Below are 13,771 nucleotides of genomic sequence, written 5' to 3'. Positions count from 1 at the left end.
AGGAGTCACACCCTTTGCTAATTCTGGCTCTAGCAATTAACTGTGTGTGTGTGTGTACGTGTGTGTGTGTGTGTGTGTGTGTGTGTGTGTGTGTGTGTGTGTGTGTGTGTGTGTGTGTGTGTGTGTGTGCATTTGGATGTGAGAAAGCACATACTTTCAGTCAAGAGCATTTATGCTTGTGTGAATGTGTCAATATGCGTGTGTGTGCATTTGTGAGTGTGTGTGTTGGGGCATGAATGGATCTCCACAGTCAGGCTTCTGATCAGCAGAGTGGAAGAATTCCTGCAAAAACACACTCTGCTGATCAGAAGCATGACTGTGGAGATCCATTCAGTCACAAAAGTGCTTATGTGTCAAGAACTTTCACCCACTAAGGTCACTGGGGAACTGTGTGTGTGTGTGTGTGTGTGTGTGTGTGTGTGTGTGTGTTTGTGTGTGTGTGTGTGTGTGTGTGTGTGTGTGTGTGACAGCTTGAGTGTGCCTCAGAGTATTTGCATATGTTCATGAGGAAATGTGTGTTCATGTGTATATGATCATTATCATTTCTTTGTATACAGAGTGTGTATTTTATAGTGTACATAATTTTTCTCAAGCCAACACTGCATGTTTATGTTCCCCACTGACATTTACATTTGTGCATATGGGAAAAGGCACAGCATTTCAAAAACATTTATGAAATGTTAGATCACTTTTATAAGATAGATAGATAGCCCTTATAGCTTAGGTAAACTGTAAGTCCATAGTTGACTTCCACACACATGGATCTGACATCATTTTTTTTTACAATCTGACTCTACTTTTTGTCATACACATAAAGTGACAAATAACACCCACAGGCAGCCACTGAAATCACAGCACATATCATATTTATACATTGTGAATCTGTGAACTATAGTACAGCTACAATATTTGTTCAAGGCCCCGAGTTTTACATATTACTGCACACTTTGGTGTGTTAAAGCTCTTGGCCTAGCACAAACCCACATGTTGAGATAAGCCTGGTACCCCATCAAAACCACAAGCAGTAGTCATTGGAAGTGTTTTTCCCTGGGAAATACTTCTCCCTAGTTTTCCTCAACAATGCAAAGATTGTGGCTGTCAGGTAAACAGAAGTGGCACAACATCAATCATCATGCATATCAAGGAACCTTCTCCAGGCAACAGAGAAAATGAGCAATAACAGGATGCCAGTGCAAGATGAGTAAGCTAACTTCAAATTGTAAGAAAAATACATAGACACGTTACATAGACACATTCACCTCTTACTGTACATTTTATTTCTAAAGGGAATTTGGTGTCACATCCATTAATTCAGCTTTGTTTTTTCTGAAACTGTTTGCCCTTTTCCACAATTGCTTGTGAAGTTTGCATGATAATTAGAATGGTACTGCAATTGTTGTAGAAAAAGAGTATTATCTGAGCGCAGCAGAGGGCAGAGAGCTTTAGAGATTGTTTCAATGGCTGATCTGGATTCAAACTGCTTTATAGCTCTATAGCTGATCCTAACCTCTGACCTATCTGGACTAAAGAGAATATATAACTTTCTGTAACTAGCTTTCTAATACGGTTGATTGATATGGGAAACTAATCTAATTGTGATTTTTTTTTTAATCAATATTGTGATTCAGTATGCAATTACATTTAAAGTTCCTTATTTTCTGTACTATTCACTATACATCAGCTATCACTCTATAATATGACCAACACAACTTGGATACAGCCAACATATAAACTGCTCCTTCATGTAGGCAAGGCCTACGTGTTGAGATGAAATGAGATTCGTTGATATGAATAACATATCTTTATTTAGCTATTGAATAGTAAAAACCTTCAATCACAGTAGAATATTATTACTTGTTCCTTCGAGCCTTGTTAACATACAGTATAATATGCTCATCATGATTTAATAATATATAAATAAAATCTGAAAAAAATAACAGCAAAGCAATGCAGAACAACAGGACATTAATATATGAAAAATAAATGTGAATATTACTGATCTCCTGTCAGTTACAAATCACACAAACTAAAGTGGACACTAATTATGGCTCTGCCACTTTAAAAATATTCAGATAACTCAAAGTGTCATTGTCACACTCTCTCTCTCTCTCTTTCTTTTGACCACACACTCGCTATGCTACTCTTACAACAATGTAACATGTAAACATGGATTGCACTTAAACCCGACTTTGGCCAATTTCACACAGTAGTACTGCTAGCATCAAAGCTTGCATGTGGGTTTAGAAGTTGTTTTCTTCATCTACTCTCACTCACATATGTTATATGGAGCGTAAGGTGACATTACATGTGCGTGCGCATGAAGCCCACAAGGTCAGGTGTCGGAACCTCTGGTTGTTGTGTTTTTAGCCCGGAAATACTAGGACAGTGACACATTTTTGTTTTTTGTTTAGCTCTATATATACACAAACGATACACAATATACACAATACGCAATACTAAATAACCGACAGTAAAAGAAAAAAAAAGGACAAGGTGTCAAAGCTCAACTTGAATTGAAAGCCAACAAATAGTAATGGGTCTTGAATGTTTCAATGGTCCGAGATGTTCTTATATGATTAGGTTAACTATTCCAGAGGTTTGGAGCAGCCACTGCAAAGGCTCGGTCACCTTTATATTTTAACCTGGATCTGGGCACATCGAGGAGCATCTGATTGTAAGACCTCAGTGCTTTGACAGGTGTGTGGACATGTAAAAGCTAAAAGAAGCCAACAACCCTTTAAAATCTTAAAAACAAGCAATACAATTTTAAAATCCATCCTAAAAAAGACAGGAAGCCAGGAGTAATGTGGTCACGCTTTTTGGTCCTGGACGAATTGATGACCGATCCAATCCAACATATAAAGAGTTATAGTAGTCTAATTTTATTATATAGTTGCAACTATAATAGCATTTGTATGAATTTAAAAAAAACTTGTTGCAGGTGGGAATTAAAAAATGTTCAGGAGTGGGATGGCGCATCTGCTCAAGCAAGTTGTAATAGTCGGAAATCCTGGGAAGAGGCAGTGAAGGATTAAATAAGCAGTCCCATGTAACTCTTATCTTGGATAGCCACTGTTTCTAAATGTACTGCAAGTATTTTTAGTCTTTATCAGTCTATCTATTGTTGTATACATGGCTCTCTTTTACAAGCCTTAGCAACATAACAGCACAGCATTTAAGACTATCTAATTCTTCCCATTAAAGCCACAAAACTTGAGAATTAGAAACACTTATCTCTTCTGAACTTGACAGAAAGTTAAAGTTCTGCAATCTCAGGAAATAAGATGATGTCAGAAGTTCTGATAATATCACTGACAGTCTGACTCACACCCCTAGATTTAAACACACACACGCGCAATGTCAATGACACTGGCAATTAAGCTTTCAGACTCCTGATCTGACACTTAAATAACGGTTAGATAGATGCTGTGTGATGTGAGTTTCTATTAAAGTGTGTTTGTGGGTGTTAGGTTGCAAGAAAAAGTTCTTGATTGTATGTGTATTTGCATAGATTTTGCCAGGAACTATGTGATTAAATTCTCACAAATTAAACTTGGCTTTCCCAACTCTAGTGTCAGGGTGTGATGTTCTACATGGCTCTGAAATCTATTTTTGATCCAAGTGCCAATCACACTCACCAATCTCCCAGCAACCAGTGTGCTGCATCAGAGACCAAATCATATCTATGTGGAGCTAGCACTGAAGTCACAAGAAAAGAACTGATGATGTAGAGGAGTTAAACTTCAACTTCTTTCTCTCCTAATTAAAAGTGCTAACATTCTAGCCTGACAAGCCAGACCCACATCAAGATATTGGGTCTGGGAACTCACCATTGGCAGGGCTCAATCCAAGGGGTGGGATAAACACGCAGAGGATAGCACTACAACCGACCAGAGCAACGTTAGTTGATAGATTAAACTTTTGCCGTATCCGGTCGACAAAACTCCGAACACATCTTCCTTTTTTAAGAATGACCTCAGTGCCGTTCTTTGTTCTTTTCTCAAAGAAAAACTTAACACCAAGTCTTCCAGAATCGCGGCCACAGCCAATTCAAAAGACTGCTGTTTGCCAGCAGCAGCCGCCATCGTCTTTGTTTTCAAGTAGCAGGGAATTCACACGGAACCGCCGTAACTCTGCCGCCATTATGTTAAGCCCGCCCACCGACTCTATACACGATGTGATTGGCCCGGCTAGAGTTTGGCTTTTCCAGCTCGCAAGCCAACCCCCGGGCTGCAAATTACATTTGCTGCCGATAGGGTGCGTCTAGATTTCTAGGCTACAAACATTCCACTAATATTACATTTTTAATCTATGTCTCTGTTCTGTGCAAACCAAACTTTTTTTCTTTAGTTTGCATATGATGCATTCTCAGTCAGAGACACACTCCCACAGGACATTACCTATAACAAGGCAACCCCATTTCCTATCTGCCATCCCGTCTAACATATCCTGTCTGACTTTCATCTACTCAAATTGAATTCTCATAAGCCCCAACACTAGCTAACAGGACACGCATAAGACATTCACTCTCTGCCGTGAAGAACTCCCCAGAGACATGCAACACTTTTCTCGTTCTTGGTGGCATTCAGTTTAAAAATAGGTGTTTTAAAATGTCATGGATTGGGTTTTGTTGTTCTTTGAGATTATGTAATTATTTTAAAACTAAGTAAATTACATACATTTTATAAAATCCAAACAATCCTAACCCTAACCCAGTACAAAGGTAACAAAATCTGACCAATCAACCAACCACTAATTAACACGTTACTTATCTCATTTGTTTTGTGTCTGTACAACAAAACACAGTAAGTTATTTGTTTATTTTTTTTTATACAAGGAGTCATGTGCCGGACTATTCCTTGGCTAACTGCATAAAGTCTCCACTGGTTGCCTGGCAACTGAATAAGTGTATTAAACAAAATGTTAAACTATTGCTTATTATAATGGAGAAAAAATATATATTTTAGGTACACAGAGCGTGCATGGACATTTCAATGACAGGACTAGGGAGTAGAAAAATCAATCAATCTGTTTGAATGTTGAAGACAAGCATCTGAAAAAGTCTGTCAAGGGAAATACTTATTAATAAAACAGTTGGCATGCTGGCTGCATAGTAGTTTGTATTCAGCAGTTGATTACTTCAACTTCATTCATATTGTGAGACAGTAACTGGCTCAACCACTGGGCCTGGTAATAGCGACTGAATTTACTTAGGATGATATAAGCCTGGGAAGTAGCTTTACCAACATTCTATAGAAAAAGACACAGTATCTTAATAAAACAATTCTCTACTCTATTATTATTATTATTATTATTATTATTATTATTATTATTATTATTATTATTATTATTATTATTATTATTACAGACCGATTTGCTGTCATGCCTAGTTATCTGCTGAACTGTTTATTCATCTGTGTTTGGCAACAGAGTGTAAAACATTGCCTATTAGCAGCAAAACTGCTCCTGAACACTGTGTAAGCATGTGTGTCCTGCGTGATTGTGTATAAGTGTGTGTGTGTGTGTGTTTGTACAGTGGCTTTGTTTGTGCACATCTGTTAGTCACTATTGTGTGTGTGTGTGTGTGTATCTGTGTGTCTGTGCGTGTGTGTATTGGTTGTTGATGCGGGAAGCTGTACTTGCACCCTCAGAGTATTTCCACCCATGAGAAATAACCAAAGCCATTTCCATCTGGCTAAATGTAGCTCAAGGCCTGTGTGTGTGTGTGTGTGTGTGTGTGTGTGTGTGTACACACATTACTATGCTGCTTATCAAAGCCTGTGCTGGCTCCACTGTTTTTTCCCACTCTCTCATGACAAATCAGCTTTAAATATTCTCCCTTGTTTCTCAGTCGAGCATAGAGGCATGAAAAAGACGAACACACACACACCCTGGAGGTGAACACTGCATGCCGAGGGGTGTCAGCTTTGGTCAGCATCGGCTCTTGCATTTCTCCTCCTCCCTCTTCTTCACGTCCCTGTTCCCTCCATCCTGCACCATCTTCTCTACCTCTGCTTCACCACAACAGAAACGCTGAAGCTCTAATTTTTCTTTCTTTTACACCAAATGGATACCTGATTTACATTCTCACATTTTTAAAGATTTCACACCTCAGGGACCGAGTCAAACCCTGGTCCTGTGACCATGGTCTGACTTGGTCCCTGAGGTGTTTAATATTAATAAATTGAAAATGGTCAAAAACACTACTGTAGCTCCCTTCCTCTTTTTCTTCCTCAGTCTGAGTTTTTCCTCTTTTCTTTAAGATTATCATTTTTGTGAATTAACTTCATCACTTCACATCACTTTCTTTAATACAAAGAGACTGCATGTTTTTTTCAGTAAGTGTAAAAATGTAGGGAATTAGAATTCTGAAGTGGAGCGATGGCATGAAGAGAAAGGAAGATGGGATAGACCAGAAGGACCTTTTCAGTTACTTACAAGTCTAACTTACTGAAATGATAATCAAGAAGAAGAATACATGGTTTTAAAAAAAAAGGGTGTGTGGTCATGTCCAGTGCATTAGGCAGGCCACACAGGCATTCATCTGAGTGTTACATATGTGCAGAGGCAGCTGGAGTGTACATATCCATGAATTATAGAGAACCGCAGGCCTATGTGGAAAAGAACGCACCACAGTCATCATGTGCCTTCAGTTGGACACAAACGAGCTGCTGTATTACAGTAGCTTGATGACCACAGAGTTGTGGTCAGAAAAGTGTCATAGAATAACATGAAAATGGATTGCCATCTAAATTATTTTGGAAATGTGTTTAAAAAGCATAAAACCGAACAAAAATATACAGATAAAAACATTCCATTTAAGTCCTTTTTTAAAATAGTGTATGTGTTTGTGTTCCAAGCAACAGAAAACGTTTTTTTTTTAAGTCGAACTGAAAGGTAATTTTTGCTAGAAAACAAAATCAGTAAAGGCAAAGGCAAATGTATTTATAGAGCACCTTCTCATACACAGAAGTCATTCAAAGTGCTTTACAGGCAAAAAGCAACAACAACAAATATACGTATACTGAGATACATGTAAAGACAACACATTATTTAAATGTACGACAACATTTTAAACAAAAATAATAAAATAATTAAAAGTACCATCAGAGGAGACTAATTAAAAGCTCTGGAGAAGAGAACAGTCTTTAACTTGGATTTAAAAGTGGTAACAGTTGGTGCTTGCCTCAGATCCAGTGGAAGCTGATTCCAGGGCAACATAATGGCTAAAGGCCATTTCACCACTCTTGGAAAGAACTCTGGGCACCGCCAACTGACCAGTACCTGTTGATCTGAGAGACCTACCCAGCTCATACTCAATAAACATATCTGCAATATATTTAGGGCCCCGACCATTGAAAGACTTATAGGCAATTAGAAGGGATTATATAGTAGATTATATCTTTTAGAATTTTGTGGACTAAAAATTGTACTAACCAATAAAAGTTGTACTAACCAATGTAAGTTAGATTGATTTGTCTCCAGTAATCGCATCCTCCACAGCGAGTGGGAATTTTTGGTTCCAACTGACTATCTGTACTTGTAATTTGATGTGTGCAATATCTGTGCGGGCAGGCACTAGAAGTTGTTGATGATATCACTTTAATTCTAATGGACACACAGGTAGTTAGCCTACGGGGGGGTCCCAAAAAAAAAACTTAAACTTAAATTAACCACCGTGGTCTCCACATTCTTGATCGGCAGAAACGTTTTTTGCTTGTCTCCGTCCCTTTCCCCCCTCAGTCTTACACTGAAAATTCACCTCAAAACGCATCGAAAATGCAAACACAAGATTTTTGTGGAACTTCAACGGGGAATAAAGATTAACAAGACAGATAACAACATTGAACACTACACAAATGGTAGTTTATTTTTTTCATTTAGGCAATTCATTTAGGCGATTCATTTTTCCTGGTGACACAGGAGGTACCGGATCTAATAAAAAAGGTTCCGGATCCAACGTCGGAGGTGCCGGAACATGTTCCGGCGTGTTCCAGCTCAAATTAAGCCCTGCCTATCTGTGATTTGAGCACTCCCAATGTGACTCTGTAGGTTTCTGATTCGCCAGGTAATCACCAGGTAACACACGGAGTGTTGAGGTAACATAACTACCCATTATTGTGAGTTTTATTTGTCTTTATTTGTAAGTGCCGTCACCACAAATAGACCCATGAAAGATAGATAAAGGTAGCCAGCCCCCCTCTTTTGTATAATGCAAACATTATCTAAAACGTTATGTCTTGTGGTAAGCAATGCCTACAATAGCAAGCTAGACTACATAGCATCCACTTTCAAAGTAAAACACAAACTTAACTAACAAACAACAAATAGGTGTTTAATGTGTGTGTTCAATGAGTTGCTAATGGTACATAACAAACAGTGGCTGAAAAATTTTAACGACATTCATACGTTATGCAGAGCCGTGGCGTGCTTCAGTTGGCAGAAGTTGAAGGCACATCTCCAACAATGTGAGCGTTTAACATTTTAGTCAACCGCTGTTATGGGAAACGCCTACCCAGAAGCCTGAATCTAAGAAGCTTGTTTTCCACTAATACTGTATGTAAAAAAAAAAACATGTACAATAGCTGCAGTATCATCATAATTTAGATTTCCTTACTTAAAAAGAGAGGAGAATTCCAATTTTAGTTCGACTTTCAAATGCGTTCATTTATAACTTTTTTTAATCCACTTCCAATTACCTAACTTGTCTAACTGTGTAAAATATTAAGGTTTGGCTTGAAAATATCTTGGTTGCCAGGCAACATTATCATATAAAACATTATAACTTTCTGAGCTTTTGGTTGACTTCGGTGACAAGACTGTATAGATATTGATGACTCACACTTGTGACTGAAATCCTCCACAAACACCTTCAACCCCCCCACCCCTCTTTCTTGCAGCAAACCTACAGTACATATTAGGCAGCCACCCATGTCTCCCTCTCTCTCTCTTTCTCTGCTTTTTGGATCTCTTTCCTTCACTCCTCAGTTTCAGTGTGGGAGCCTCAGCATGTGACCATGTGCATGAGAAAGTGTTTGTGTGTGTGTCTGTGTGTGTGTGTTTTGTGGGTATTTGGGTGAGCATGTACCCCTGTTTAAGGATTTTGAAGACTTTGTGCGGGTGCATTTGTGTGTGTGTTCCTTTGAAGCCAGCACAAAGGAATGTCCTGTGACACGGACAGAAGAGGTTAGACAAACAACCACAAACCTGACCAAAACACTGTTTACTAATTATACTTTACTCAATCTCTTAGACCAACTACACACAATTCAGTGTGAACAAGTAGAGGGAGAACAGAAAGACAGATAGAGACAAAAATGCAGAGGACAAAATGAAGGTAAAGAAAGGTTATAAATCAACAATAAGACAAAGCCTGGACAAGGGCAGATGAGAGAAAAACAGGGAGTGATTGAGTGAGGTAGAGAAGGACATTGAAGAGAAAAGAAGGGAGGGAAAGGGAAAGGCGGAGATAAAATAAATGTAAAAACAGAGCAGATAAAGATAGAGGGAGAATAGGCAGTGGAAAGAGAGAGGGAGGAACACTGCCACAGCTACTGTACTGTCAAAAGAACAAGGAAAGTCCACAAAGCCCCAGGATACCTCAACACATCAAACAATAAGGCTGCACCACAGTGCATGTCTGAGTTGCACTCATAAATAGTCCAAGGTAATTGCTTTGTGGGCATCTGTGAAGTTACTGTATGTGCATATTTGTTGTGATGTGTGCCCTTTCTGGTCTACATATCCCTGCCTCTGCCCCCCTCAAATTGATGAATTTCACCATGAAAATTCACCAATAGACCATATATTATATACCTAAAATAAAAAATAAAATAAAAGTATTTTAAACTAAGTAAAGCGCTGTAATGTGAACAGTCTATAGTGCAACTGAACAATAAAATCTGAGCGGCAGTTGCTGGTTGTATTTAGCTACAGAGTTCTAGGACACCAGCTACCAGCAGCAGTTGTTTAGCCGCCAATAGGTGACTGTGAGCCGGCCACAAGCACCACCAGATTACAGTCCTTTCAGGGGCCATGGTAGTAAAATTTAGCCAAAGAAATTGAGCGTCATGCAGCGATGGCAGTTAAGTTTAGGCACCAAAACGACTAGTTAAGTTTAGGAAAAAGATTGTGGTTAAAACACATCTCAGAGAAACGAAATTGTGAATTATTTTGTTTTCGCCACGAAGTGAACTCTGCTTGAAAGTGCTTTGCTTTACGTTGACACCTCGTTGTGCTATTTCTTTTTGAGATTATTTTCCATTGAATATTGCAATTCATAAATAAGTGCAGAGTGGCACAATCCATGGTATTGAAAGAGGATTACTATTCCTTATTTCCAGAGCTATCAGGAATTTGGTCTGTATCCCACTAAGCTAACATCTTCTCTACATTCTCCTTGTCTTGTGCCAGTCCACTTAGCATGCTCCCGTCCTCTGCTGTGATGTGCTTCTGTTTAACACCTTGGCTAAGCTCGCTGAATAATGCAGAGGGGACCAACACTCGCTGAGTCAGCACTGAGGACAGGTCGGTGGAGACACTGTGGCTGAACGGCTTGAGCAGCCATAACCCCAAATACGTAGGTGGCGCACACACAAGCAGATGCATGGGTGATTGGATGCCAAAATATACATATTCATGGACGCACATATGAAGATGCTTAAACTGAGGAGTACTAACACATGCACATATAGAGATACACAGAAAGAAGAAATAGAGGATAGGGAGAGAGAGCCTGAGGCACTTAAAGGTATTGAGAAGCATATCTGTGCAAAAATGGCACTGAGCTCTCGAGGCAAGAGATGGGGATGGAATGCATTATCAATGCAGATTGAAGCATGTTTTATACAGTATTTGAAACATTTTCCTTTATAACATTGTATTATGGCACACCAATATTTGCTTGAGTATTTCATGTGGATAACCTTGTGTTACATGTTTTTATTCAGCTGTTACTGTAACATATATGCTGGTTAGAGATGCTGACATATGCATAATGCAATTCGTTTAACCAGAATAACAGCACAGCCACATATGGAAACTTTCACTCAGTCACCGAGCTATATCGACACACATTAATTTATAACTCAGTCTTACACATGACTACATGCACACATGCTCATGAGTCATACACATTAACAGCTACAGTGTTGCACAAACGGAAGGGTGAAGGAGGCGTCAAAGGACAACGTTTGACAGAAAGCTCCATCTCGCTAAATGAGGAGGATGGAAAACAAATTGAGAAAAAAGGGGAACAAGAAAAAGACAGACAGGGAAAAGAACAGGAAGACACAGAGAAAAAGAGAAGAAGGGGTAAAAGAAGTGATAGATAAGACACAAATCCATGACTGCAAGAAGGAGGGAGAGAAGAGAGGAAAAAGCAAGAGGGTGTGAGAAGCCGACTCAAGTTGTACCGACAGATTGTGAGGAGGGTTTGAGGGAGGGGCAGGATAGAGAGAAGCAGAGGATGAGGGATGAGAGGGGCTTGTCCCTGTGTAACCTCCTACACTGTGATGTAGTGTATTTACCCACACTACATCAGCAATATCCTCCCTGTGTGTGTGTCTGTACAGTATATGTGGCTTGATGCAGAGTGCTGCTTGGCGTGTGCATTATCTTCCATGTTATCTCTTTGTTCAATGCTGTATCTGTAATATTAAGAATGCAAATCATCAGACGTACTATTTTGTTTGATCACTGTGCCTGTTCATCATGCAGATGGCAAATCTTTGTTGTGTATAACTCTGGCTCAAGGTTGGATTAGGGCCTGGGTCTTTGTTATACTTGTGAAATACCAAGAAATGCCAGGGGATTTTTCAGATATTTCTAACATCTGTCATTCAAACTGCTAAATGTCAAGAATACTATCTTAGATGCAATCATGCCACATGCATTTTGTAGTTTTATTGAGGTGCCTTTTTGCGTGCATTTAAGTGATTCTGTGCATCTGTTTCTATGTAAAGGGATAATGTGTATGTGTGTGTGTGTGTGTGTGTGTGTGTGTGTGTGTGTGTGTGTGAGAGACTATGAAAGTGTGTGTGTGTGTTTGTAAGGCTTGTTAGAGTAGCAGTTGGCTCCTGCTGACAGCTACTGCAGTCTGAACAGCAGGGCTGACGAGGACAATCAATTAGCCCTACATACACACACATACACTAATTGATATTCACGAAATATGTTCACAGAATAAAACCCACATTGAAGGCCATCTACAATATATACAGTCACAATCAGAGGTGTAGTGGTAAAAAAAGAGGTGGGTAAACTATAACTTCTGTGATCAGGTGGACCACGACGTGGTCACCCGGTAAGGTGGGCCACTGCCTACCGTATGTGTATCCTGATGACATCGCTAGAGGCTATCATTTGACGGTACTACCAAGGGTATCACTGGTTGTTCCCTCATAGGTCACACAATCACTATTCAATTCATACATTAATCTAAGTTCTTGTTAAAGAGACTCAAGAAGGAATAATATGGTTGAAATCTATAAAGTTTACTAAATGACAAAACAGAGAGAACAAAAATATTTGAGAGAGATATAGAGGGAGGCTCATACAGTATCCAGGGCTTCCAATGCATAATACGTAATGATTATGGGTTTAGGGATTTGGGATTATTTTCATAGTTGATAAATCTGTTATTTTCTCAATTAATCGATTAGTTGTTTGGTCTATATGTCAGAAAAATGTGGAAAATATTGATCAGTGTTTCCCAAAAGTCCAGGATGACGTCCCTAAAATGTCTTGTTTTGTCCACAACTCAAAGATATTCAGTCACAGAGAGAAGACACTAGAACATATTCACATTTAACAAGCTGACATCAGAGAATTTTTTACTTTTGTCTTAAAAATGACTCAAACAGACTAATTGATTATCAAAATAGTTGTTGATTACAGTTTTTAACAATTGCTAATGTAGCAGGTGCAGATTGACGACAGAAGGATGAATCTGGTGCCACAAATTTTAATTTAAATATAACTCAGTTTCTATAATTAACAGAAGAAAGACAATTTAAGTTGCACTGTACTTTCCACAAGCGTAATGGCTGCCGACATTAACAGACGCTTTTGCAAAACCTGTTACTTGTAACATGGGCTAATGGGAAAAAGTAGAGGTGACTTGTTGAGTCAGTGGCATGAATCTACGTGAACCAAATGTACCTCAAAAACATGAAGTTTAGTACTGTTTTCCGAGCTCACCCACTTTGGGCTTGTAGCCGAGGCCGTTTGCTGGCAACAGGAGGAGGGCTGCTGTCTTGACGGTGCTTAAACAATTGCCGGATGTCCATATTTACAATTCATTCATCATTACATGAGACATGTAGGCTAGTTTGGGCTAGTGACCATAGACTTAGCTAGTGACTGACGAATCTGGATGCAGTCTGCTGCTTCCTGCTGGATACGCTGGAGATGCTTGATGGTGGTATAAGCCCCCAACGTTGACTTGAAGGCAGTGCTGCGACCATTGACTTCATGACTTCAAGGCACCTAACATTGCCTAATCCTAGTGACTTCCAGGCATAGCTGCCTGGAAGTAGACGTTGGGGGCTTAAATCACCAAACACCGCAAGAGATTTGTCAACACAGACAGTAATGCAGCGCAATATGAAACACTTCATCTTAGGTTTAACAACCTATGAAACTAATAATGAACAATATGAAACTAAAACGACATAATGATAATATTTAAGCTTAATTTAAAATGGCTTAGGAACTATAGGCAATTTAGAGGTGGATAAACTCAATTTAGAGGTGGATAAACACTATTTAG

The 13,771-nt window shown here is 39.1% G+C and overlaps 1 protein-coding gene across 2 annotated transcripts in view; it reads right to left on the bottom strand.

Annotated features, from left to right (window-relative positions):
• Positions 1–13,771, bottom strand: part of pdgfd (platelet derived growth factor d) — a 60,876-nt gene that overhangs the window by 28,550 nt on the left and 18,555 nt on the right. The window lies entirely within an intron of this gene.

This window comes from Perca flavescens, chromosome 3 (assembly GCF_004354835.1).
Source record: "Perca flavescens isolate YP-PL-M2 chromosome 3, PFLA_1.0, whole genome shotgun sequence".
NCBI lineage: Eukaryota > Metazoa > Chordata > Actinopteri > Perciformes > Percidae > Perca > Perca flavescens.
The sequence above is the reverse complement of the archived record's forward strand: the minus strand, read 5'-3'. Positions and strand labels throughout refer to the sequence as shown.